Source organism: Rattus norvegicus, chromosome X (genome assembly GCF_036323735.1).
Source record: "Rattus norvegicus strain BN/NHsdMcwi chromosome X, GRCr8, whole genome shotgun sequence".
NCBI classification, from domain to species: domain Eukaryota; kingdom Metazoa; phylum Chordata; class Mammalia; order Rodentia; family Muridae; genus Rattus; species Rattus norvegicus.
Window position 1 is genome coordinate 18,587,653 of NC_086039.1, and position 24,582 is coordinate 18,612,234.

At 39.7% G+C, this 24,582-nt stretch overlaps 1 protein-coding gene across 4 annotated transcripts in view; it reads right to left on the minus strand.

The window, feature by feature from the left end:
• Positions 1-24,582, minus strand: part of Shroom4 (shroom family member 4) — a 211,295-nt gene that overhangs the window by 50,282 nt on the left and 136,431 nt on the right. The window contains exon 1 of one of the 4 annotated variants that reach the window (XM_006256763.5): positions 951-1,289. The exons of the other annotated variants lie outside the window; for them this stretch is intronic. The gene's annotated coding sequence lies outside the window, so the exon portion shown is untranslated. Of the gene's footprint in view, positions 1-950; positions 1,290-24,582 lie in introns of those variants that run through there. 4 annotated transcript variants of the gene reach the window in all.

The window sequence follows — 24,582 nt, forward strand, 5'->3', positions numbered from 1 at the left end:
TATGGAACTGATCAGCACAGTACATGATACAGACATTCTGTGAATTTACAAAACTAAAACCGGGGAGGGGGGCTCTACTAAGCACTGAAGCTATGTCAGGCACTCAGTACTTCATATGCATTATCTGGTTTAATCCTCACGTCAATGTCATGTGAAAGAACTATTATTAGTCTCATATTATCAATGAAGAAGGAGAGTGGCAGACAGCTTAAATGATTTGCCAGAAACGCATAGCTAGTAGTAACCAGAATTAAAGTTAGAGTTGGCATCGAAACTCAGATCTCAGACTCGCAAGGTGGTTAAGTAGGTGAAGCATTTGCCATACCTGTCTGATAACGTAAGTTGAAGGTAAGTAAAAGTAGAGGCAAAGTGCCAAAGACACAAAGTTGTCTTCTGACTTCCATATGCAAGCCCTGGTGCACAAACACTCACACATGAGTGATAAATTCGGAAAACAAACTCAGATCCTCAAGCTTTCTCTAAAATACCATATGGCCCAAAGGGCTCTGTCTCAGAAAGTTTATGCACATAAGGCTTGATATAACTATTCCTCAAGAGGCAGTGAGAAGGGAAGGTCTCAGTGGCTCTGGACTTAAGACCATTCTCTCTAGTGGAGAAAGGGGAGGAGGAGAGAGAAGCTGTGTAATTGGTGGGGGGGGGGGGTTGTGAAGGGGTAACCAGAAAGTGGGATACGTTTGAGATGTAGATGAATGGAACGATTAATAATAATAAAAAAATACTAAGCTTAAGTATCAATTATGCAGCCCAACCCCAATAGAGGAAAGACTAGAATCCTTATCCCATCTCCTAAAGCTGGGTTAGGCACTGTCACAGAACAAATTCTATAAGTCACTATCCACTATGTACAACTGCCTGTGCTCATGAAAAAACCAAGACACAGAAAAGTGAGCAGCAGGAGAAAAAAAGTTGGAAACTGTGGCTGTACCTACCATGGAAGTTGCTCACAGAGGAGAGATGGCTTATGAGAGATTGCGTAGCCAGCTAGTTCACATTCTCACCATCAACCACTCCAGTATCTTCTCTTAGCTGGGAACTGGCAACCTTCAACTTTAGACCTCCTGGGGTGTGAGGCCAGCAGCCCAACACCCTAAATATCATCCAAGGAGTTCAGAGAGACTGCAGGGTACAGCCATCAGGCTGCTTGGGTTTGTCTGTAGCCACAGCCCTACGGAATGTGAGCCGGTGTTATAAGGCCTGGATAAGAGTAAAGACGTTGCTCCAGGAACCAGCCAGCGCCCTAGTGGCAAGGAGAAGGAGGAAAGGCAGTTCCAGCAGTAACCCTTCCCCCACCCCATTCCTACCTCCTACCTCCTCTGAGCCCTGGCCCATCCCTCCACAGCTCAGAGACCAATAAGGAAGCTGGGCCCCTGGCTACTGCTCGAACTCAGGAAAGGAGCAAGGAAATGATGTTTGGGAAAGATAAAGCGGGTGTCTAAAAAGAATTTTAAAAATACACGTAAGTGAGAGAGAAAAACAGCCCAGACGCATACACTTAAAAGAATTCCTGTACTTCCTGGACTGAGTTGACCCCACCCAGCCATCTCCGCAGGTCCTCAGGGCCCCAGAAAAGGAGAACTTAACCAGGCTCAGCAGCCTCCAGGTCCAGAAAAGTGACACTATAGCTCATTTTTTGGTAAAGCTGGGGACCACTGACTAAGACACTTTTCAAGGTAAAGGTCCGTCTGAGAGACAAAAGTTTATAAATATTCCAGACTTTCACTTCTAAGATGTAACTGGGCATCTGTTCCTTTCCAAAAAGAGACTTAATTTCACACTAAACACCCCAATTCCAGAAAAGAAGCTTATTAGCAATATGAGAATAATGGTATTTGGGAACTATACTTTCTGTGGGCTTCTATTTATTCTCTGATTCAAGCCTGATATTCATAATAATATCCTACAGACCAATGTGCTAGCTAGAACACACAGCAGTGTAACACAAATTTGTTAAGCCCACAAATTTGTCTCTAAGCCCAGACCTAGGTATCAAGATTTATTTTTTTCTTAGGAATGTCGTTAGGGTTTTCCCGTCATAATTAACTTGATCCCTACGCCAATCTCCTTTGGCCTCTGGCTTCAATTCCGGTAATTTACGGTCCCCATGAGGGCTTATGCAAGCTCCCTCAAGACAAAAAGTATGCTAGGGCCTTTCCTCTCTGGGGAAGTTAGTCCCTTCCTCTTGCTTTCCTCTGCACCTCACATAAGTTTATCAATTTATAAAAGAACTATTGTATGGCTAAGTTTATAGGGAAGGTGGACCTGACTTGGAACCTTGACTTCACTTCAAATGATCTTTCTTGGCCTAGTGGATGACACAGAATTTCAAGTTCCTAGTCTATAAAGTATAATTGGCATGCAATAGACACTTGATAAATAGTACATGTTATTAATATTAAGCTTAACCAAAAAAGACAATGTGCACAATGCTATTAGTAGCAAGAAAATGGGTTTCTTCAATCCATCAGGGATGGATGAGAAAGGTCCAGTTAAGAGAAGGCTCAAAGATAGACCTAGTAATCTCAATCAGCACTTGTCAAACTTCACTGGGTATATGGGTCACCGAGTATCAGACTCTGATTTAGTGGGTTTAGAATGGGGGCAAGGCTACAATATTCTAAAGAGCTGCAGAGTGATCCTGCTTCCACCTCCCGTGATAACCACGTAAGTGGCAATTTACTGGCAAATAATCCCTGTTCCAAAAAATTTACAAGAAAAAAATAGTTTATTCTCCCTTTAATATTCAGGCTGGGATACCTAATTTTTCTTCGTCTTCTAGTTGACAGACATCTTTCCCTGGCCTAGGCAAGTGCTTATCTGATGTCTGTTGAGGTGAGGGACTAGCAGATGGGCACACAGGCAGAGAATCTTTGGGCAGGAGATGGTAAGATAAGAGCTCAAGCAATAGTCTGGCCAGTTTGGAATTTTCTAGAGGTTAAAAACTATGGTGACTGATAAAAGTGCTTAGCAGAGTAGAATAGCAGATAATATGATATACTCTCCTGTGCTTGGAGCAAGGTGCTTCCTTTTAAAGAACTGAGAAAACAAGAACTCAGTAGCAAAGCAGTAGTTACATTGGCAGATCATTCTGAAGTTGTCTCCCAAAAAAGTCCTTCTAAAGACTGTTGTGATGGGTGAGGGGAGGTTAACAGAATAGTTCTAGAAGGAGTTAATCTCCAGCTACCCTGGTCAGGTATATGTGGTACTGATATATTTTTACAGCACCTCCTGTCTTTGTTCTTGGTTCGGCAAACCCCTTCAAAGAGAATAGACAGGAGGTGACAATCCAAAAGGGAACCCTGGCTCTTTCCCACCCAGGGCAAGAAGAAAATGTGACCCCTATTATTTTGGAATTGTAGTCTGGGCTGTAATGCAATGTGGACTCTTTTCCTCTCCTGCAAGTGTTTGGATAAGAAGAAACACAAAAGCATGTCCTTGGTTGGCTCTGTTTACTTTCTGTGGCTCTTTTAGCCACCCCACAAATAGTACATTCCACCTTCTAAACATGGAGAAGCCCAGGCAGGCAGGAAGAGAAGCTTACAGATGGTTGGGGAGGAGCGGGCAGTGGAGTACAGGACAATACATGGCTTGTTTATCTGACAGAGAAGGGGAAAGGCTCAGTCATGGTGGAGGGACACGGAGCTCTGAAGGCCTTTCCCTACAAGATAGCTGGCTGAGGAACATTGCAGCCTGGTGATCCAGACTCCCTTCTGTAACAAAGACCCAATCAAATTGGAAAAAGTCTCTGTCTCTGACTCTGTCTCTGTCTGTCTATCTCTGTGTGATTTAATTTTAGATATTCCTTTTATTCTTTGAAAATATCATATGCATGTTTAATATGTTGTAATCAATGTTCACTTCCCTTCTGCTGCCCTCCAATTCCTTCCCCTACTCTACCTACTATTATTTCCTCTCAAGTTCATGTGCTTTTTTTGATTAAGGCCACTGAATCCACGTGGTTCTACCTGTAGCTACATGTGGGTAGGGCCACCTGCCGGAAAATGGAGTAGCATTTTAGGTGCTACGTCCCTGAAGATGTATTCTCCCAATCAGCCATCATTTGCAAACAGATCTTTACCTAGTGTTAGAATTTCATAACCAAATCACATATTCACACATGGAATTTTCTTTGGTCTGATCTTGCACAGATCTTATGCTCCATGAACTCATGTGTGACTGCCTTGCTATGTCTGGGCAACATTGTTTAGCCATCCTCATGAAGTTGTTTATTCAGGTTCCCCAAGACTGTTTTTAAAATCTCTCATACAATACATCCCCGCTGTAGCTTCCCCTACAGACTTTCTTTGTAGGACTATCTTCATTTTATCCGATAGATCTGGGTGTGCTGTATTTCCATTTTTTTATCCAATACTAGGAAAACTTAAACTCTGTTAACTTTTCAATTATCCTTTCATTATCCAGAAGGGTGTTGTTCAATCGCTATGGCAATGCGTATTTTCTATGGTTTCTATTGTTTTATAGCTATTTCACTGTGCTCAAATTAAAGACAAGGAATTGTTTCACCTGTGCTGTATTTGTTGAGAGATGCTCTGTATCAAAATATGCGGTCTATTTTAGCCATGGTTTAAGAGGCCCACTAAGAGAAGGTTGTATTTGACCTTTTGCCTCTACTATTCCACTGTCACATTAAAGTCTTAAAATCATGTAGTACTCCTTTAACTAAAATATTTGGAAGAAAGTAACTACACAAATGGAGTGGGAGAGTTTTTACAAGTTTGAGGGACTAAACCAATGCTGGGAAGTTGATATAGTTAGAATTCCTTGAACATCAGATGAAAGCACTGGCTTTTCATAATCCCATAGGCAAGAGACAGGCTGTCGAAATTCCAAAGCATGAAAGAAATAGAGCAAAGCAGTATTCAGAAACGTTGCTCTCACATCTATTCATAGGAAAATTGATGTAGAGAGCTGCTGCAAGCATGGATAGGCTAGTGTAACCAACAGGATGAATGGCCAAAGAAGAACATTACCAAGTAGTGAGGAAACAGAAAGGGAATCTAGGAGAACTGGCGGACTGAATGGCTGATGAGCAAGAGAGAAGGGGAAGGAGATGGCTATGAAGCATCTGTAGAATGATGACATCACTAATCTAGAAAATGTTAGTCATGCAACAACACAGTACACTATGGACAGGGTCTGCATTTGTGGCCACTGTCCACAGAGGTCAGGCTAGAGTAGTGGATATGACAGTCAAAGCTGATCCTAGCAGAATTGGCCCCCAGCCAGAATAGTTATGAATAATAAAACAAATAAAGTTGGAATGGTGATGTAGGGGTGTGTGTGTGTGTGTGTGTGTGTGTGTGTGTGTAGGGGACAGTGAACCCTTACATACTGTTGGTGAGACTATAAGTTGGACCAGCTATTATGTAAATCAGAATGGAGATACCATAATAAAAAATAGAATACCATATTATCCAACAATATCACTTCTGAGTCTATAACTAAAGGACCCTAAGAAAATTGTCACAGACATACTTGCACAGATATACTTGGAATTATTACTATTTCGGACATCTGGATTTGTTCACAGAGTATCATCCTAGCACATTGCCTTTCCTAATACTTTTTCCTGCTTGTTAGTAGATTACTTCACTTTGCTAATTACAAAAAAAAAGTCTATGCGACAGGTTCATTTTATTTGTGAGGGCGGGGCGGGAATTGAACTTAGGGCCTCATACATACAAAGCACAGACCCCATTCCTCATCTCCATCCTCGGACAAGATTTTACTCACAGCAGTAACACTGAGAACTGATAGTTGCTGCAAGATCAGACCGTGACTGTAAGGAATAAGGAGGCCATTTTAAGGGAGGTACAGCAACAGGAAAAAAGAAGACCACTGAGGTCAGCATCAGGGTCGTGCTCTGTAGGCTGAAGAACAGATCATAAAGTCTGCATCAAGTACCATGTGTGAAGCTGTCCAGAAGCTAATCCGTGTATATGGTATTCATTGTCTATAAAGACCTTTCATAAACATGACCCCACTAAACCCCAACAACGACCTACTTTAGGAAGGGAGAAACTTGGGCTTTAAAGACTTAATCATGGAAGACTTGAACATAAGTCTTTTATACAAACTTCTGTGTTTCTCCCATACATTGATTTTAATATGTTTTTCTAAAACGCCAGCTTTAGCATGTCCTGGAAATGCATCAGAAATAAAATTCGGAGGCCCTGCTTCAGAACTTCTGAATCAGAACCCAGGAGGATGGCACTAACCTGTATTTCTATAAGCTCTCAATGTAATTCAGTTACATGCTCAGGCTTGAGAATTTTTACTTGACCATATATTTTGGAACAGATATTCAAATTGCCTTTCAAAGTACTAGTGATGGCCACTGGCTCCTGCTGCTTAGACAGATGTGGAATCTTGCCCTCTAAGTTAGGCTGTGAGTCTCCCTTCTGCTGGCAGTGCTAAACACATAATAGACAACAGCTGTTTGAAAAGTACCTGGCCTCTAGGGGTAGGAATGGACTTCTCTTTGATAAAGAAGGTTTCAGAATTACAAAAACAATTTCTGGGTCACAACTGTTTTTGTCAGAGGGACATATGGGCTGACAAGCAATTTCCATACACAAACCTTCCCTGGGAGGCCTCACCTGGTTGAACAATATCCCGTGTAAACCCCTGGGAATTTTGGAAGTCTGAAATATTTCCAAACTTATGGTTCATTAACTTTCCCATGTCTGTGATTTTTTTCCTTTTTTCAGCTTTATAAAATTCACTTGACACAGAGACATTTTCCAAATGTATAGTATTTATGATGATTTGCATATGCAAACATTTAGTAATGTTTAAATTATGATGATAAATACCACAGGTCAACTTTGTGTGTGTGTGTGTGTGTGTGTGTGTGTGTGTGTGTGTATGTGCGCGCACGCACGCATATATGTATGTCATGAGAACATTTAAGATCTAACTTTGGCCTTGGTGACGGTACATGTGCCGGCAGGGAATTCTTAAGCTTCAAACTAACTAGAAACACACAGTGAGATCCTCTTTGAAAAAAAGTCTACTTTCTTCTAGGATTCTCAACTAGTAACAAAAATCCAGAGGATCGCACAGATATACTGCTAATATTTTGTATTTGGGGAAATTATTTTAAAATTGTTTTAAATATAACCAAACCATTTTACTCTTCCATCTACACCATGTACACCCCTTGCTCTTTGTTAAATTCTACCTAATTTTTAAGGAGTACTAAATGGTGTTTTACAAAACTGAAATTCAACATCATTGAAGTTATTCTATGAAGTCTGCAATATTGTGCGATATAAGAACATGACAACAACACATGAAACCTATAGACCACATTCCCTTATAAACAGAGACACAAAAATTATCAGTAAAACACTTCAAAAAATGACACCTTAGAAAAAGATAACTGTGCTCAGGTTGGTTGAATTCTAGAGACATAAGGATAATATAACACATAAATAAATGTAATAGCCAAAAAATGGGGAAAGGAATGAAAGGTTTATCTCCGAAGATACAAAAAGCTTTCTAACAATGTCTCTAGTAATAAAGTAATTAATAAGAAAAGCTCTCTAATAATATTCAGCCATGATAAAAGTCCTAAAGAAGCTAGAGATAGAAGGAACATATATCAACACATTAAGATAGGTATGACAAAAATTTATAAAACCGTATGCTAAGTAAGGAAGAGGAAAACAAAATCCCACTAAAATCAGGGACTAGACAAGGCTGCCCACTCTATCCCTACTTATTCAATATAGTACTCGAAGTCCTAGACAGAGCAATCAGACAACAAAAGGAGATCAAAGGGATACAAATTGGAAGGGAAGAAATCAAAATATCACTATTTGCAGATGATATGATAGTGTACTTAAGTGACCCCCAAAAATTCTACCAGAGAACTACTAAACCTGATAAACAACTTCAGCAAAGTGGCTGGGTATAAAATTAACTCAAACAAATCAGTAGCCTTCCTCTACTCAAAGGATCAACAGGCTGAGAAAGAAATTAGGGAAATGACATCCTTCACAATAGTCCCAAATAATATAAAAGACCTTGCTTGGTGTGACTCTAACCAAGGAAGCAAAAGATCTATATAACAAGAATTTCAAGTCTCTGAAGAAAGAAATTGAAGATCTCAGAAGATGGAAAGATCTCCCGTGTTCATGGATTGTCAGGATTAACATAGTAAAAATGGCCATCTTGCCAAAAAACAATCTACAGATTCAATGCCATCCCCATCAAAAGTCCAACTCAATTCTCCAAAAAGTTAGAGAGAGCAATTTTCAAATTCATTTGGTATAACCAAAAACCAAGGATAGTGAAAACTATATTCAACAATAAAAGGACTTCTGGGGAAATCACCATCCCTGACCTCAAGCTGTATTACAGAGCAAGAGTGATAAAAACTATATGGAACCGATACAGAGACAGACAGATCAATGGAATAGAATTGAAGACCCAGAAATGAACTCACACACTTATAGTCACTTGATCTTTGACAAAGGAGCTAAAACCATCCAGTGGGAAAAAATAGCATTTTCAACAAATGGTGCTGGGCACTGGAGGTCAGCATGTAGAAGAATGCAAATCGATCTATTCTTACCACCATATATAAAGATCAAGTTCAAGTGGATCAAGGACCTCCACAAAAAACCAGATACTCTGAAACTAATAGAAAAGAAAGTGTACAAGAGCTTAGAATACATGGGCAGAGGGGAAAATTTCCTGAACAAAACACCAATGGCTTATGCTCTAAGATCATGAGTTGACAAATGGGGCCTCATAAAGCTACAAAGCTTCTATAAGGCAAAGGACACTGTCATTAGGACAAAACAGCAACAAATAGATTGGGAAAAGGTGTTTACCAATCCTACATCTGATAGAGGGCTAATAGCCAATATATAAAAAGAACTCAAGAAGTGAAGACTCTAGAGAATCAAATAACCTTTTTAAAAATGGGGTACAGAGCTAAACAAAGAATTCTCAACTGAGGAATATTGAATGGCTGTGAAGCACCTAAAGAAATGTTCAACATTCTTAGTCATCAGGGAAATGCAAGTCAAAACAACTCTGAGATTCCACCTCACACCAGTGAGAATGGCTAAGATCAAAAACTCAGGTGACAACAGATGCTGGCGAAGATGTGGAGAAAGAACACTCATCCATTGTTGGTGGGATTGCAGACTGGTACAACCATTCTAGAAATCAGTCTGGAGGTAATTGGACATTGCACTATCTGAAGACCCAGCTATACCACTCTTGGGCATATACCCAAAAGATGCCCCTACATATAACAAAGACACATGCTCCACTATGTTCATAGCAGCCTTATTCATAATAGCCAGAAGCTGGAAAGAACCCAGATGCCCTTCAACAGAGGAATGGATACAGAAAATGTGGTACATCTACACAATGGAATACTACTCAGCTATCAAAAACAGTGACTTTATGAAATTCATAGGCAAATGGATGGAACTAGAAAATATCATCCTGAGTGAGGTAACCCAATCACAAAAGAACACACATGATATGCACTCAGTGATATTAGCCCAAAAGCTCAGATTACCCAATGATACAATTCACAAACCACAAGAAGTTCAAGAAGAAACAAGACCAAAGTGTGGATGCTTCAGACCTTCTTAGAAGGGGGAATAAAATACTCACAGGAGAAAATATGGAGACAAAGTGTGGACAGAGACTGAAGGAAAGGCCATCCAAAGACTGCCACACATGGGAATCCATCCCACATAGTCACCAATCCAAGATACTATTGTGGATGCCAAGAAGTACTTGCTGACAGGAGCCTGATATAGCTGTCTTCTGAGAGGCTCTGCCAGAGCATGACAAATACAGAGGCAGATGCTCGCAGCCAACCATTGGACTGGGAATAGGGACCCCAATGGAGGAGTTAGAGAAAGAACTGAAGAAGCTTAAGTGGTTTGCAACCCCATAGGAAGAACAACAATATCAGCCAACCAGACCCCCCCAGAGCTCCCAGGGATAAACCACCAACCAAAGAGAACACGGGGATAGACCTATGGCTCCATCTGCATGTGTAATAGAGGATGTCCTTGTAGGGCATCCATGGGAAGAAAGGCCTGTGGTCCTGGGAAGACTTGAAGCCCCAGTGTAGGGGAATGTCATGGCAGGGAGGTAGGGGTAGGTGAGGGAGCACCCTCATAGAAGCAGGTGGTGGGGATGGGATAGCGGGTTTCTGGAGGGGAACAGGGAAAGGGGATAACATTTAAAATGTAAATATAAAATCCAATAAAAGAAAAAAAAGAAACATTTTTGTCTAAAATAAGGAGGTAGGTGGTGCCTGTGCTGTCTCTCCACTCTTAATCAGTATGTGATAGTTGAAATCTTAGTTACAGCAAAACAGGCAAGAGAAAAAAATTGATGGGATATGAATAAAGAAGAAGTTAAATTATCCATTTGCCCATAAAATGATACTATACTTAGAAGACCTTAAAGACTCTGTAAAAAAAATTCTAAGATCTGATAATTTCAGCAAAGTATCAGAATGAAAGCCATCATACTAAAGTAGTAGATTTTCTTCATGTCAACAACAAGCATTTTGAGAAAGAAATCAAAGGGAAACAAGTTCCGTTTATAATAGCCTCAGAAAGAGATGAGGAATGTTGTGAAAATAGCTTTATTACCCAGATTTGTCTAGAGTTTAATGCAATTCCTTCTGAAATGTAAATGGCATTTTCTACACAACTAGAAAAACACATCCTAAAATTCATATGGAGGCACAAGAGATCTGAACTGCAAAGCTGGCCAGAGCAGAAAGGGAACCCTGAAGAAATTACAACACCTGGTTCAAGTCATACTACAGAGACCTAGTAACACAGGCGGCCGAAGCGCTGCACAGAAGTAGATGCACACACTATTGTAATACAGTAGAAGTTACAGAATGAACCCACACAGTTACATCCATTTGAGATATGACAGAGGTGCCAAAACACTGAGGAAAAGAGAGCCTAATCATGAAAAGCGGTACAGGAAAAACTGGATATTTAGAGAATAAAAACAAACGTGGGAAATGGATATACAACTTTGGACCACTATGATAAGAATCAATACTCAGACAAATATCACACTTTCAAATGTGGATCTAGACTAACACACACACACACACACACACACACACACACACACACACACACACACACACGCACACACAGGCACACACAGACACACACACAAAGACACACATACACACACAGACACACAGACACATACACACATACACATACAGACACACACAGACACATACACACATACACACACAGACATACACACATATACTCACACATAACACAGATACAAACATACACACACATACAAACACACACATATACACATATACAAACATACACATACACACACATACAAATACATACACACAGATACACACACATACAAACACACACACATATGCAAACACAAGTGAAGGGAGCCTATTTGGGGGAGGGGAAAGGACTAATAGAAAGGAAGAGAAAATAACCAGAATAAAAGTTAGAAAGATGGACATATATCACATAGTTTCATCTGCAGAGCCTAGATTTTATGGTATATTGATACTCTGCATACAACAGAAAACATAAACACATACAGTGAAGTGTATGTGAGCAATGCACAGTGATTTATCTGCATAAATATGACAATGAAACCAACTACTTTATATTTGAAGTTTTAAAAATCAATCTTAAAAATTAAGAAAAGATTATGAGCACCCAGGAAATGGGCTCAATGAAGCAGCAGCATGAGGACGTACGTGACAGTGTCTCCCAGATGACTTGAAAGCTAAGTCAAAAAATTATTGCTTGTATGACCAAAGGGAGGGGTTGTGGCAAAGATATTTGTATTAAGTAGAGTACAGTTTTTCACGAATATGAAACATTATACCTATAGCAAACACAGGCCACTGCTTCACGAAAATGAAGGATTGTATGTGTACCCAGCATGGCACAGTGCTTTATGCAAATAGACTGTGTGTGTCCAATAATTTCAGCCCTTTGATGTAAATAAAAGTATATTACCGCACCAATTAGGGACCCAAGCTCTCATGTAAAAGAAAGGCTCTTCTTTCCCCAATCATGACATAGTCCTTTGTGCAAATGGAACCGAGTTTTTAACAGTTATAATGTCACAGTTCATGAAAATAATGAATCGTTTTCGCACCAGTCCTAAGCATTTTGATGGATCACCAGAAAAAGTCCCCACTGTTGCCTTGATGAAACTAGCTGCAGACTCATCTTTTATTCACAGAAGTTGTAATATCCAAAATAACAAGAGAAGAAATAACAAAAATGGCATAATGTGGAGAGGAAAACAAACATTTCCTGTATGAAGAGAGCTGGAACTGGAAACTTAAGGGTGCAGAGAAGTAGCCTGTTGTAAGTGGCCCAGCCCTGCCACTTGGGGCCAGGGTGACATTCCCATCCTGAGCTGCCACTGTGGATCATGTCTGGATCCTTGGCTAGGCAGCAGCAGGGGCTGGTATCAAATGTCAGTGACTCATATTACCACTACAGAACAGGGGATGTCCCTGGTTGGGGTAGCTTCCAGGGACCACATGGATGTCTAGGGCCTGTACGGAACTTGCCCCACCCCTCCTTGGCTGTGGCGCTCTGGAGAGCTGGCCCCATCTCTCACTAGCAGCAGCACTCCAGGCAGCTAGCCCTGGCGGCAGGGGTGTGGGTGAGCAGTCCCCAGGGACATGAGCATGGAGGAGCTAGTCCTGACACTCCTCTGCCACGGGGTGGCATGGGCACAGAGGTAGTGCCCCCTGCCACTGCCACCTCCAGCAGTTGGGAAAGCTGTTCAGTGGAGCTGGCTCTGCAGGTGCAGTTACAGGTGAGCTGGCCCCAAGGGCATGAAATCAGGTGGCATTGGGCAGTGCAGCTGCAGCCGTGCGACGGAGTTCACCCTGGTGGTACAGATAAGAGAGAGTGACTCAGACTCACCAGCTCAGCTGCCCCGCAGGCCCAAGTCCAGGGTTCTGAGTTGGCCCATGCCAAAATCTGTATCATCTGCAAACACTTGGGACATGTGAAAGGGCCACTTCTGCTGACCCAAAGCTGCAGGATCTCCATGACACAGGGAAACAACAGGGTATATGGGAGGAGTCCCAGGGAAGATCCAATATTGATGGTGTCACAGAAGCCAGGGATCTCAAACCAGACCAATGACTCATTGCGATGAGATGAACATTTAAATAAAGATGTGTGGACAGAGGGATATACTGTGGGACATATGGTGACATACTATAGCTTCTACAATGGGATGTTTCCTATGCTTTGCTTTTGTGGTCTGTGTGTGTTTTACTTTGTGGAGGAGTTACAAGGGCGAAGAGCAGATATGAGGGGACTGGGAGATAAGAGGGACTGGGTGGGGTGCACGACGTGAAACTCACAAAGAATTAATAAATAGTTAAAAAAACATAAGTTCTAGAACCAAACTGAATTCACCATGGCTATGTGACCTTGGCTCTGTTGTTTAACAGCTCCCCTTCACTTACACTATCTGTAAAATGAGAGTAATAATAGTTGAGCAGAGAAAGTGTACTTTAATATTGATTGAATTCTTGCTGTTTGCATTCAATATATATCGGACATGATTTCATATGTTAAAATACATTTTCAAAAAATTTATAACTGTGTAGTATTTCATTGAAATTTCCATATAATACAAATAAGGAATATTGAGCTCATTCCCGAGCTTCTGCTAATAAAAACTATACTGCTAAGAATATCCTTGTAATTCTTCAAACATCTATCTAATTACATCTTTTAGACCAAGTTCTACACATGGAGCTCTGGATCTTAAGTTGTGTGACTGAAGTAATAAAAGTCCATTAAAACCCAAAGAGGTTATGCAATTTGCACTTCTACCAACAGTTTGTTAGATCTATGCTGCCCTTTAAATCCTCAAGGGCACCACCAAGCGATCTCTTTAAAATGCAGATTCTGGTTGAGTGGGTCTGAAGTGAAGTGGCTTTTCTAACAAGCTCTCATTTGATGCAGATGCTGCTGGGCTAAGGTCCACACTTTGAATAGTAAGGTATTAGAGTGCTTGTTTCTTGGCACTCTTGCTCAAAGTATATATTAAATGTTCAGATTTTTGCCATGATCCATGAAAATTCTATCTTGTTTCTTAAATTAATCTAGATTTATTTAATTGTAATGAGTTCCAGGCAAGCCTACACTGCATTGTGAAATCTTATCTCAAAATAAAATTATGAGTATGGTGAAATATCTGTTCATTTATATTTATATGCCAAATTTCTTTTGATTTGAACTGCCTCCTCTGAGGCTTTTTGCTCTGTAAAATGTATTTTTTTTAATTTAGTTTAATTTTTAAGAGTTCTTCAAGAAAACCAGGCCCTTTCCATATATATTGTGGAACAAAATGCAAAACGTTTTCATATATCTATCAATCTCTCTCTCTCTGTCTCTGTCTCTCTCTGTCTGTCTCTCTGTCTCTCTGTCTCTCTCTTTCTCACACACACACACACACACACACACACACACACACACACACACACACACAAAAACACCCACCACTTTTACTTACAGTTTGAGGTGCTTTAAATTTTAATATCACACAGTCCATTATAAACTGTTCTCCTTTATGACTCTTAAGTCTTGTATCTTCCTTTAAAATATCTTTAATATTATAAAATGAACACATGGGGGCTGGAGAGATGGCTCAGTGGTTAAGAGCACTGACTGCTCTTCCAGAGGTCCTGAGTTCAATTCCCAGCAACCACATGGTGGCTTACAACCATCTGTGGGGAGATCCGATGCCCTCTTCTGGTGTGTCTGAATACAGCTACAGTGAACTCATATACATAAAATAAATAAGTAAATAAATAAATGTTAAAAGTTTAAAAATGAATTCATATATACTAAAAGTCATACTTACTTCTCCTCAGTATTTGTGAAAGATTGGCTCCAGGTTACCAAAGTCCACAGGTATTCAAGTCTTTTATATAAAATGGTGAAGTATTTCTATGTAAACTATACACAATTTAACAGAGAGTTTAAATCACCTCTGGATTATATATGGTAGCTAATGTAGTGTGGATGGCAATATTGTTGAGTGTGAATGTAACCTTGTTCAGAATATTTTTGATCTGTGATTGGCTGATTCTATAAATGTGGAACCTGTAGACTCAGAAAGATGATTATGCTAAATGGTCTTTCTAGATGAATTTCCAGGCTTAATTATGGCCTATTAATCAGCTTCTTTACATGCCAGCACCAATGCATTTTACTACTAGTCCTAATCTCCATTATTATTTTCTCACTCTCGACCGTTCCTGACAAATCCCATATACATTAGAATCATGCTTGACCATGCTCTATCTTGGAGACAACATGTGGCTGAAAATCATAATGACTGGGAGTCACCAGTCATAAGTTTATAGATTAAGGCTGGGTTTGTAATGAAACTCAGTTTTTAAGGTTCTCTTCTCCGATAAGCCACATCACCATTGCCTGAGAACTTACTGTGCCTATATGAATTAAAAAATCTGGAGAGAAGACAGTGGCAAAATGTATTTGATAATCCTCTGGTGGGATCAAATGTGCACTTAGGCTTCAGGGTCATTACTTTAGGGCACAACAGTAGCTTAGAGACAAATTAAAGGGGGGAAAGGAGCAATGTAAATAGGAAGGGAACCAAAAGAAAGCATTCTTAGAATAATTAAATGGAAGACATTTCTAGAAAGAAGTATTCAAAAGTATCCATACTTTAAGTACTGTTTCTAAATGGTTTATGTTCAGTGCCATTTATTGCATAATTCTGTAAGGTAGATCATCCTCATTGTATAGATAAAGAAATTGTGATTCAGTGACTTGTTGAAAGTTATCCAATTGATAGATGACTTGATCACAGTTCTAATATACATAAGTGGAAAACTTCCTTCCCCTACTTTACTATATTGGTAAAAAAAAATCCATTGGAAAACAAAGAAAGATAAGCCTTGATGTTTTAATCAGTCTGGTAGATACTCATTCATCTTGGAACTAACAATACACAGGAGAGTGGTTCAGTGTTAAGTGTGTGACCAGGGGTAAGAAGAAAATGGGAAGTGAGAAAAGAGAGATAATGGATCTATGAATATTTTTTGAGACTTAAAGGTTTCATTGTGAAGGAAAGGACATCGGAAGAAAGTGACATTTCCAGGGAAGATTGTATTTTAAGAATGAAAGGATCTGCACATATTTAAGTGGGATTCAGATTATTTTATCTTGTTAATAGAAATCTGTGCGTGGAGGACAATCTTTAGTTCTAGTCTCTCACCAAAACACTATAGTGTTTCTATTTGTTTCTCACAGTTTACAGTTGGATCTCTCCATCCATCCATTAGCCCACCCATCTGTACATAATACATACATACATACATACATACATACATACATACATACGTATGTACATACACGTACATACACATGCGCGTGCGCACACACACACAAACACACACACACACACACACACACACACACACACACTCACTACCCACCACCAACAAAACTTAAAAAGCAACCTTACACCTTCCTAGTTTATATTTTCGGGGCAGGGGGCTTGTTTTCCTTTGTTTTAAACCCTTAGAGACCTGACTACAACTCTTTGAGTGGTTTTTCTTCAGCACTTACACTGACTTAGTCACCAGGTATTAATCCATCCTCCGCATTACGACTGTCACGATCCCTTTCTCTCTACAGGCAGTCACAACCCGTGAGCAGCCTACATCTAATCAAGCTCCTTCCACTCTTCTACAAGTGCCAAGTTGATTTTTGCTCCCCTAATTTGACGTGCTCTTGACCTCCTTAATAGTCCTCAAACCTAGATTTCTCTTCATTCTATCTTCACATCTTTATAAAAACCCTTTAAGCCGATAACTTGTCTTTTTCTGCAAAATAGTACTCTTTTCTTCCTTTCATTTTTGAAGCTACTCAATACAGGTTATTATTTATTACAGCTATCATCAACTTCTTTGTTCAGCTCTGTTATTTAGTTTGTATTGCTTTTTCTTTGAAATTTTTTTTCTTTCTTGACACACATACACATGACATGGATGGTGTCTGAGGTCAGGGCTATGAGCCGCCTAACGTACAAGGTGAGAACTAAACTCTGGAAGAACAGTTAGTGCACTTAGCATATTTAGTTTGTATTGCTTTTTCTTTGAAATTTTTTTTCTTTCTTGACACACATACACATGACATGGATGGTGTCTGAGGTCAGGGCTATGAGCCGCCTAACGTACAAGGTGAGAACTAAACTCTGGAAGAACAGTTAGTGCACTTAGCAACTATATCATCTTTCACGTCCTTGTTACTAGATAATCTGATACATGTCTATAATTCATTCTGTTATTCTCTCCCACTGTCCTCTCTTATTTCTGTCTACACACACACACACACACACACACACACACACACACACACCTTTGTCATAAGTCTTCCTATTATCACTTTTCATGGATGTCAAACAACATATTTTGGAACACAATGTTAACGATTCATAATTATGAGCATTAATACAGTACCCTACAGCATCTCATCTCCCATTGTTTATTTAATATTCTCTTTTAACTAGAACATAGGGCGAGGACATGATGTTCCCACCTGTTCCTCACCACACTGTTTAAAATACATGCCAAGTGCTCAAAAAAAAAAAATGGAAATCATGTGATGAGAACCCGATACAGGGATCTTTTGTGAATTAGTTTTTGGAAAACACTCACTGTGTTCTTAATCACGAATGCAATATGGTATATATTCATGGTATATATGCTCAGTATCAGACCCAGCACTTTTTCATGAAGTGACAATTTACTGCTTACCTAATACTTTTCAGATGAGAAGCATGGCTTTTAACTGCCATAAAGATAAAACTGTGTGAGGTTTAAAAATTTCCACAGCAATTCTATGATTTTCCCTTACTACCTATAGACTGAATTTAAAATCCAAGCTCTTTGCTCTAGTCTCCAAAACATAGATTCCTTTCATTCATCTTTACTGTTAAAAACAGATCTCAATTGTTAGTGATTTATGAATATTACTTTTACATATTTGATGTAAAAACTCAAATTAAGAAAATAGGTAAGCAATATCTTAGGTTTAGTGTATAATGACAGTTACTATGAACAAGAAAAAAAAACCACGTTATCTCTATGTTCTTGAAATAAACATTGGGAGGTGAGATGCCATAGGGTACTGTATTATCACTCATAATTATGAATCTTGAATCTTGTCTTCCAAAATGAACTGTTTGACATCCACGGAAAATGACAACAGGAAGAACTATGACAAAAGGACGTAAGGTTAATCAACATGTAATTGACAGTCAAATATGCACAATTTAGATGTTTTTCTTCATTGGTATTTATGATTTATTATTTAGAAACACTGACAAACCAATCTATTGGGATACAATTCCCTATTAAAGGAACCCGAGAAGAAACATGCACATATAGTATGAATTAATTTTTATGAAACATATTAGATATATCACTTTAGGGAAATTTTGTTTCACCGATGTAATAACCCACAAATGATGAGATGTCAATTTTCCCAATGATACTTGGTCTAAAATATACACATGTACACAAACACATTCTTTGGAGGCAGTCTAAATCTATTGGGAGAAAAGGGTTAGATTAAGAAGCATGTTTTCAGTCTCTCCTAATGCACACATTATTAAACAGAGCACGTCCCAAAGACGCACCTGGAGTACAGGATGTAAGAACACCATTTTGCTAGTGATGGAGGCTGACTCAGAAAAAGAAAGTGCCTTCACCCAACAGATGCCTCATAATGTTAGTAGCAGCAATCATACTGGTTCAGTTGTTAGGTAGTCCCTTGCCTAGAACCTTAGCTCTAACCCCATCCAAAAGCCAATTAGCTTAGTTCAGTCTTCCGTGGAGACTGGAGGGCACTCCTGGTCAAGGCAAAGCGAAAGCCTAAGCAACATGCAAGGAATCAATGATCATTTCAGGCTAATTTTCACTTTCACTCTGGCCTCATACAAGGCTACTGCTGAGGATAACCTTCCCACGGTGAGGCAAGTGCGAATGCATGCCCAGCCTCTGTAAACTGATACAAGGATTTCTGAGGAACTCAGCTAAATATTCAACTTCAAGTTTTTAAAAAATATTACTGAGACAGAAGTAGGTTAAGTACCAACTTATATGTCTCCAGAGAACATACTAGATATGAAGACAGACACATTTGGCTGTAAGGGAGTGGACATGTCATCTCATTCATTCCCCTGGAACCAATCTCATCTGTAAAGCAAGAGGGCATTCATCCCTAGTCCTCAGAAGATATGTATGGCAATTAAATACCATGATGCACTTGAGAGCTACAAGCTACTAGCACTGTAACTGATCCATAGCAAGTGGGCAATAAAGGGATAGAGCTAACATTTGAAGAGAGCCTATTAAATCTAAAGTGATCGGAGTTCTGGCTAATCCTCTTTAATATTACATGGGAAAGTTCCTTGGAAAAACCTTTCATTCTACATTCAAAGGTTTATGGACAAATTCTCAACACCCTTAGACCAACTGTTGGTTTTGGATTGATAGAGCATTATTTCAATGAGTTACAGAATTATGGTAGTCTTGGTAACTAGAACTTCAGCAGAGTCTATATGGTAGGGAAGTGATGGTACACACATGGGTATTAGATTTGAGTCTTAGCTCTAATAGTTATTAACTGTATGGCCCTAGACAAGTGATATTCATTCTGAGCCCTAGTTAAGCTTCATTACTTTGTTCTTTGATTTTACAAGGTCTCTGACAAAGCAAACTTTTTCCTATCCTTGGATATAATACACAGGTAATACAAAGCTACTTTCTTAGTCCAGCTATAACAGACTAATGGCCAATGTCAGTGTTTATATGGCACGCAAATTTTTGTGATGGATGTTTACTGTGGCACAAAAGTGGCTTCTTACAATTCTTCCTGTCTGGAAGAGTCATTTTGATGGCTCTTCTGAAACATATATAAAAGATCATTCATTCTCCTCATCACTTCATGAATGTGTTCTCCTACTCAATCCTTAAACTTTCCTTTATCAATGCTTCACTCCTTCTTTAAAAGGGGAACAAGAATACCTTTGGCAGGGAAGAGAGAGGCAAAGATTAAAACAGAGACTGAAGGAACTACCATTCAGAGCCTGCCCCACATGTGGCCCATACATATACAGCCATCCAATTAGACAAGATGGATGAAGCAAAGAAGTGCAGGCTGACAGGAGCCGGATGTAGATCGCTCCTGAGAGACACAGCCAGAATACAGCAAATACAGAGGCGAATGCCAGCAGCAAACCACTGAACTGAGAATAGGTCCCCCGTTGAAGGAATCAGAGAAAGAACTGGAAGAGCTTGAAGGGGCTCGAGACCCCTTATGAACAACAATGCCAAGCAACCAGAGCTTCCAGGGACTAAGCCACTACCTAAGGACTATACATGGACTGACCCTGGACTCTGACCTCATAGGTAGCAATGAGTATCCTAGTAAGAGCACCAGTGGAAGGGGAAGCCCTGGGTCCTGCTAAGACTGAATCCCCAGTGAAAGTGATTGTTGGCGGGAGGACGGCAATGGGGGGAGGATGGGGAGGGGAACACCCATAAAGAAGGGGAGGAGGAGGGATTAGGGGGATGTTTGCCCGGAAACCGGGAAAGGGAATAACACTCGAAATGTAAATAAGAAATACTCAAGTTAATTAAAAAAAAACCAAAACAACAACAAAAAATCTTTCCTTTATCAAACCTTCAATGTTTCCAGAAAAGCCAAGGTAACAAAGAATTGCATATACACAGAAAATGAGATAGGCAGGGGCAATGTGCTGGCTAGTGTGTGTTAACTTGACACAAGCTAGAGTCACCAGAGACAAGGGACCCTCAACTGAGAAAATGCTTCCCTCAAAGTGGGCTATAGACAAGCCTTTAGGGCAGTTTCTTAATAGTGATTGATGCGGGAGAGCCCAGCAGAGTGGGATTGGTGCCACTGGCTGGGTCGGTGACCCTAGGCTCTATAAGAAAGCAGGCTAAGCAAGCCATTGGAAGTAGCACTCCAGCATGGACTGGCGAGCAAGATGGGAGGGAGTGACCAAAAAGGACAGGGAAGGGAGAGGGAAAGGGAGAGAGAAGATGAGGGATGAAAAGGAGGAAAGGGAAAGAGAGAGATTACAAATGAAACGTTCTTAATCTCTTTAAACATGCATTCACCAAAACTAGTCTGCAAATTTGTTTTCAGTGTTGTCTCCAACAGTCTAAGAAATTTTAGGAAGTCTCTTCTTGAAGCATAGAGGGACAGTCTCATATAAAGAACCTCTCCTATATGTAAGTGAACCATTCTTATGACTGAGATAATGAGAAGGGAGGTAGACTTTTCTGTTCTTTCCCTAGAAGGGGGAAAAGGCAATTTACTCCATGTAACTTCTGAAAGACCATTCAAAGATATACATTAACTTTATACTTAGGAAAATTGAAAAAAATATTCTGCATCCTCATCACAAGAAAAGGGGGAAAGAATATATTAAGACTATATTGCTGCATTAGGAGCCAGAGACATAATCATTTTTAGCTGCACAGAGATGCCAGAAGAGCCAACTAATGCTTTCCCTTTGATTAGCTGGAAAGCAATCAATGCACTCTTGCTAGATTGGAGCTTCCACTCAAAATAGAAGCTGGCCTGAAGTCCAAAAAGCTGGTAGCTCGGAGACAAATTCCCCAAAGGGATCTTGACACTTGCTCAAAGATCCAGACTTGGCAAGCTCATCAGGACCTCACTTTAAGGTTTCCACTTAAAGAGGCTGTGAAATTCTAAGGTGGCACCCTCCATGCCTTTAGGGGATGCAGACTTCTTCCATTTAGTGAGTTTGGTGAAAGAAAACACTTGAATGGATAAGGTTTGGTTCATGTGGCAATTTCAATGAAGACATCATTACTTTGTTCCTCCTTCCTTATCCTCCTCTCATATATTACATCTGACCCACCAGTTTTCCCTCGCTCCCTCCTTTTCTAGTCCCTCCCTGCAACCTCTGCCCCTGCTCCTCCTCATTTCAGGCCTCCCAGGGATATCACCGAAGTGTGGCAATAGTAAGATGGATTAAGACTTGGCACCTCCCCTCTTGTTAAGGCAAAGCAACTCAGTAGGAGGAAAGGGGTCCTAAAAGCAAGCAAAAGAGTCAGAGGTAACCGCCATTGCAAGTGTTCCACGAGAGTCCCCCAAGAGACAAAACTATACAACCATAGCATGTATGCAGAGGACCAAGGTCAGACACCCATGTAGGTTCCCTGATTGGAAGACAAGATTTCTTAATGAAAATTTGTTTAACATCTGAATTTATAAGCGGTATAGGGAAATAATGCATATAATTCTTAACGGGGGTGGCACTTAAATATTATCAAGATTCCTGCTCTGGGAAAATGAGATAATTTTTGCCTGTTTCTTTTTCTGGATAATTAAAATAATTATTAAAACACTCTTATCTGTCTTTCTCTGATACTGTTCATTAAGAGAAATTATTGCAAACGTATACCTGACAAAAGAATAGTATTTTAAATTTAAAAAGAACTCATTATCAACCTCATTGTAAAAATTCAAATCACGGTATAAAAACCAAACCAAGAAATCTAATTTGAACGTCTTAATGTAATGAAGATGGTTTTATTACATGAAGCAGACAGACCACTTAGGAAGGTTGAGTGCTAGGGCATGGCACACTGTCAAATTTCCTGGCTTTTCTTTTTGCTCTGTGGAGTCCAATGGTGGGCACAGACAAAATCACCCCTAAGACACATCCATTCCCATCCCCTTAAAGAGGAGCATCCTAGCAAGATGCAGAATGTCTAGAAAATATCTACTCTTCTCTGAGTAACTACCACAGGAAATCTGAGGCTCTGTCCTCACTCATGTTAACAAACGCTGAATGAGAAGCCTAGATTTCCACTCTGGCTATTCTTTAACAATGTAATCCAATCCTCACCCCACCCACTATGCAGGCATTGGCATTGCAGGTTACATACAGAGTCAGGACTTCCATAAATAGTGGGAACAGGCCTTCATTGACCTACACTATCAGTGAGCATTTCAGAAAATGGGGTTATCTTCCTCAACATGTCAAGAGCAAAGAGCTTGTCCTTCTCCATGATAGGCACATAGAAAGCAGCACTGGAAGTTGGAGTAGACATCTGGCAGGAGCAAAGAACCCTTCCTTAGGTGTTGTTAATAAAGCTCAAGTGTAGAGCCTGGATATCTGCCTACATATGGCGTGGGCCCTATTTTCTGAGAATGTAGTATCAGAGGAAACTAGCTAAAATGCAAAGTTCAAATGTAATCATCATCTCTAATAGAATCCTCCAAAGTTTGCATTTTAATGGAAAATTCTTCAGCACCGCTATAAACCAGGAAGATCTTAAATTGAACAGCAACAACTAAAAGATAATAGCTACCAACAGTACAAGGAAGACATGTTACAAGTGTATAACAAAAGCATCCATCCTAAAGATACTTCAGTAGGTAATTACAGGTATGCATGCAATGAGTGACAAGTAAGAACGTCTCAGCTAAGATATGGTACATCTTGACAAAGATATAGAAATATAGAGAAACATCGAATGGGAATTTTAGAACTAAAAATAAAATAAAGGTTGCTAAATATTCTCAGAAGCAGTTTCAGAGGCAACACAAAAGGCATCAATTAAACTTTAAGATGGCGTTAGAAATTACCCAGTATGAACAGCAGAATAAAAAACAACTATAAGATGAATATAGCCTCAGGAATCTTTGAGTATGTCAGGAGAGCTGACCTAAACACTGTCAGTCAGCTGGAAAGAAAGAGAGGGATGGCAGGGCGGAAAATAGCCTTGAAAAAGAAATAATCCCCCTCCCCACCACACACACAAGTGGCTGAAACTTTCTATATTTGACAAAAAAAAAATGTTCTGGGGTAAAGAAATTCTAAGAGTTTATTACTGGAAGACTGATTCTAAATAATGGTTAAAAGTAGTTATCTAAATGAAAAGGAGATGACCACAAAATACTGGTTAAAAGGAAGAAGCAACACGACAAAATATACATTATACCTTAGACGGCATTGTAAAACAACATCAACAAAGTAAGAAATGGTATATGAGTACTGCACACATATATCAGCCACCAACAATCTGTATGAAAGAAACACTGAAAATATTAATGATGCCCAGCTATGATGCCTATGAACACACACACACACACACACACACACACACACACACACACACACACACACAGAGCTACATATAATTTTAAGAAGTAGAATTAGAAAATGGGATTAAGGGATTTTTTTTTAAATTTTTAAAAATTGTTCAGATAGTTGAACAAGTTAAATAAGCGACCTACAAAGTCTACAATTGAAATGTGATTGTTAGTATCTTTGTAAAAATGGAGTTATTTCTACACTTTAATGCTTTCGGTTGCTAACATAATTCGAGTTCTTTATTAGTTCATACTCCAGAAGAATAGTTTATTTCCAAAGCTTAAGAGAAATAGAACACAA